We start from the raw sequence: 5,197 nt of genomic DNA, 5'->3' as shown, positions 1-5,197 counted from the left end.
TGATATTAATTAGATTTTGCTTCCATTTGAATTTAATTCCCTGTACTTCTCTTTTTTATCTTTTCTTGTCCTCATTGACTGTCTTCTATTGTTACATTTAATAGTTTTTCATGATATAATTTTATTTTCATAGTATTTGCTTTAGGGGTCACCATTTATATTTTAATGGCATTTTTCAGTTAAATTATCATTTATTGAGTGCTCTGATCCTGGGACCTAGGTGAGATTGCCATTTATTCTGCAGTGTCTCTAAGGTGGGACTGCTCAGGAGAGCAAAGGCAACTGAGCTTCTGGGACATGGGCCTACATCTGCAGCCAGGAGTTACAGCTGTTCCACAGCCCTTTATGCACTGGACTTGCCAGAAGAGAACTGGTCTCCCAAGAGTTCTGAAACAGGCTTACAAACCCACAAGAAAAAAAAAGCTTTAGTCAGAGACAGCTCGAACATCTCATACCAGATATTAACAATGTCAAAAGGTAAACTTAAGAATCTTACCAACATAAAACAAGACTACTTGACATCATCAGAAACCAATGCTCCTACCACAGTAAGTCCTGGATACACCAACGCACTAGAAAAGCAAGATTGGGATGTAAAATTATATCTCATGATGCTGGTAGAGGATTTTAAGAAGGACATTAATAACTCCTTTAAAGAAATACAGGAGAACACAGCTAAATAGGTAGAAGTCCTTATAGAGGAAACATAAAAATCCCTTAAAGAAGTATGGGAAGACACAGGTAAACAGGTAGAAGCCCTTAAAGAGAAAACACAAAAATCCCTTAAAAATTACAGAAAAACACAAGTAAACAGGTAAAGAAATTGAACAAAACCATCCAAGATCTAACAATAGAAGTAGAAACAATAAAGAAATCACAAAGGGAGAGAACTCTGGAGATACAAAATCTAGGAAAGAAGTCAGGAGTCATAGACACAAGCATTACCAACAGAACACAAGAGATAGAAGAGAGAATCTCAGGTGCAGAAGATACCATAGAAAACATTGGCACAACAGTCAAAGAAAATGCAAAATGCAAAAAGCTGTTAACCAAAAGCATGCAGGAAATCAAGGACACAATGAGTAGACCAAAGCAAAGGATAATAAGTATAGACAAGAATGAAGATTTTCAACTTAAAGGGCCAGTAAATATCTTCAACAAAATTATAGAAGAAAACTTCCCTAACCTAAAGAAAGAGATGACCATGAACATACAAGAAGCCNACAGAACTCCAAATACTTTGAAACAAAAAAGAAATTCCTCCAATCACATAATAACCAAAACACCAAATTTGCTAAGAAAAGAAAGAATATTAAAAGCAGTAAGGGGGAAAAAAAAGTTCAAGTAACATATAAAGGCAGACATATGAGAATTACACTAGACTTCCACCAGAGACTATGAAAGCCAGAAGATCCTGGACAGATGTCACACAGACCCTAAGAGAACACAAATGCCAGCCCAGGCTACTATACCCAGCAAAGCTCTCAATTACCATAGATGGAGAAACCAAAGTATTCAATGACAAAATCAAATTCACACAGTATCTTTCCCAGGAATCCAGCACTTCAAATGATAATAAAGGGAAAACTCCAGCACAAGGAGGGAAACTATGCCCTAGAAAAAGCAAGATATTAATCTTTCAAGAAACCTAAAGAAGATAGCCACATGAACAGAATCCCAACTCTAACAACAAAAATAGCAGGAAGTAACAATTGCTTTTCCTTATTATCTCTTAATATCAATGGACTCAATTCCCCAATAAAAAGACATAGACTATCAGACTGGCTACATAAACAAGACCCAACATTTTGCTGCATACAGGAAAACCTCAGGGACAAAGACAGACACTACCTCAGAGTAAAAGGCTGGAAAACAATTTTCCAAGCAAATGGTCCCAAGAAAGAAGCTGGAGTAGCCATTCTAATATTGAATAAAATCGACTTTTCAACCTAAAGTTATCAAAAAAGACAAGGAGGGAGTACTTCATACTCATTAAAGTTAAAGATTACCAAGAGGAACTCTCAATTCTGAACATTTATGTTCCAAATGCAAGGGCATCCACATTCATTAAAGAAACTTTGTAAAGTTCAAAGCAAACATTGCACCTCACACTATAATAGTGGGAGACTTAAACACCCCACTCTCATCAATGGACAGATCCTAGAAACAGAAATTAACAGAGGCACAGTGAAACTAGCAGAAATTAGGGGGGAAATGGATTAAACAGATATCTATAGAACATTTTATCCTAAAACAGAAGGATATACCTTCTCAATACCTCATGGTACCTCCTCCAAAATTGACTATACAATCGGTCACAAAACAGGCCTTGACAGATACAAAAATATTGAAATTATCCCATGCATCCTATCAGATCACCATAGACTAAGGCTGTTCTTCAGTAACAGCATAAATAATAGAAAGCCAACATTCACATGGAAACTGAACAACACACTACTCAACAATACCTTGGTCAAGGAAGAAATAAAGAATTTAAAGACTTTTTAGAGTTTACTGAAAATGAAGCCACAACATACCCAAACTTATGGGACACAATGTAAGCAGTCCTAAGAGGAAAACTCATAGCTCTGAGTAATTTCAAAAAGAAACTGAAGAGAGCTGTGCCCATGTTAACTAAATAATACAGTTGCCTAAAAAAGACTTACACAATGACAACAGTCCACATACTAATGTAGCTTGGGGAATTTTCACAAGGTCCTGCTGCTACATGAAGAACTATAAGGCAATCAATGGCTGCCTTTTTTATATTAGTTATTTTTCTGTTGCCATGAAAAAACACCATGCCCAGGTACTTAAAGAAGAAAGAGTTTTTCTGGCTTATAGTTTCAGAGAATTAGAGTCTATAATGGCTTGGGACAGCATTGCAGAGGCATGGTGGCAGGAGCAAAAGCTGGAAGCTAATAACTTCGACCACATTCCTGAAACAGAGAGAGTGAACTAGAAATGATGCAAGGCTTTTAATCTCAAAGCCTGTTCCTGGTGACATACTTTCTCCAGCAAGGATACACCTTCTAAACCTCCCACAAAAGTACCACCAATTAAGGATGAAGTGTTTAAATGTCCTATGGGGGAACTTTCTCATTCTAGCGATAAGCCCCATGATCAATTACCAAGCAGTCAGCCCTAAACACATGTACATATAACTAACACTAAATGGACTCAGTAGGTTTTGTGTATGTGTACATTTACATATATGTACCTATATATATGATAATATAATGGGAGATTATTAGGTTTAATGGAAGCATAGAAGGGACATGTATGAAATTCTCAAAAAATTAAAAATTTAAATTTAAAATTATATAAAATTTAAATATAAAATATATTTTTGGCAAAATGAGATTAAGGAAAAAATATCAAATACTTTTAGATGATGAAGGATTTATATAAAGATTTTTTATTCTAAAGATAAAGGATTATCCCAAAATGGAAGTAAAGTATGATTAGGGAAAAATAAAATTTCTTTTTTATTTTCTTTATTTACATTTCAAATGTTATCCCAAAAGTTCCCCACCCCCGCCCCTGCTCCCCTACCCACCCACTCCCACTACTTGGCCCTGATCTTCCCCTGTGCTGGGTCATATAAAGTTTACAAGATCAAGGGGCCTCTCTTCCCAATGATGGCTGATTAGGCCATCTTCTGCTACATATGCAGCTAGAGACTTGAGCTCAGGGTTACTGGTTAGCTCATATTGTTGTTGCACCTACAGGGTTGCAGCCCCCTACAACTCCTTGGGTACTTTCTCTAACTCCTCCATTGGGGGCCCTGTGTTCCATCCAATAGCTGACTGTGAGCCTCCACTTCTGTGTTTGCCAGGCACTGGCATAGCCTCACAAGAGGCCACTATATCAGGGTCCCTTCAGCAGAATCTTGCTGGCATGTGCATTAGTATCTGGAAAACAAAATTTTTAAGTGTGTCACAAGAAGATTTATGCAAGTTACAACTTAAAAATAGTATGGGTTAGCAAAAAAAAAATATTTAAAGAAAAGATACTTTATGTTTTGTCACATAAATGATTATAGTTTCTACTGAGTTTATCAGGCTTCTAAGTAGAAAAATCTATCTTTTCCAAGATTATCTATTATACAGCAGGTACAACTTAAGCAACATTTTGTTCTTCAGTACTGATGGGACTGAGCTTCTGGTGTTCAATAACTGTACTTGGAGGCTAAAAGGAACCCTCTATTTTCGCCTTTCCTCCCATGTCTGCTAGGTCTCACGTGATGATGGGACACTGTAAAAGCATCCTATAGCTCTGGAAAGTCATTTGTCTTCCTGATTAGTGAAACCATGGAGATTCCAGAGGTTGGACTCTCACCAGTGTGCATTCTACAAAAAGAAAGATCATCACAGACGGAGATTTTCTCAATGCTTCCAAAGGAAACTGCATGTTTAGTAAGATCCTGGTTTACTCCAGCAGATGACACAACTGGTAGAGGGAAATTAAAGGAGTCTCAGGAATTCACCTAAGTCACTAAAAGTTGTTAGGAGCCATGTCTCTAGCTGCATATGTAGCAGGAGATGGCCTAATCGGCCATCATTGTGAAGAGAGGCCCCTTGGTCTTGCAAACTTTATATGACTCAGTACAGGGGAATGCCAGGGCCAAGAATTGGGAGTGGGTGGGTAGGGGAGCAGGGCAGGGGGATGAGTATAGAGAACTTTTGGGATAGCATTTGAAATATAAAGAAAATATCTAATAAAATAAAATAAAATTAAAAAAGAAAAGAAAAGAAAAGAAAAGAAAAGAAAAGAAAAGAAAAGAAAAGAAAAGAAAAGAAAAGAAAAGAAAAGGCTAAGCCTAGCAGGTGATTTTCCTGAGATGTCCACCATTTTGCATAGACAGTGATGAATGAGTTCTGGAGGCAAGGACCTAAGAGACTATTCTTAGGATTGATTCTTGCTATATATATATGCCTTTTCCTGTCATTATTAATTTAGTATAACAATCCCTGGGCATTAGCCCACCATATTAAAAGATGTACTATCTTGTTTTGATGTTATACAGACAAATTGATTTCTTAATTACTAATGATGATTATATAAGAATTCTTAAATTTTGCCAGGCGTGGTGGTGCACACCTTTAATCTCAGCACTTGGGAGGCAGAAGCAGGAGAATTTCTGAGTTCGAGGCCAGCCTGGTCTACAGAGTGAGTTCCAGGACAGCCAGGGCTA

The sequence above is a fragment of the Mus pahari genome, chromosome X (genome assembly GCF_900095145.1).
Source record: "Mus pahari chromosome X, PAHARI_EIJ_v1.1, whole genome shotgun sequence".
NCBI classification, from domain to species: Eukaryota; Metazoa; Chordata; class Mammalia; order Rodentia; family Muridae; genus Mus; species Mus pahari.
Note: the sequence above shows the minus strand (reverse complement) of the source record.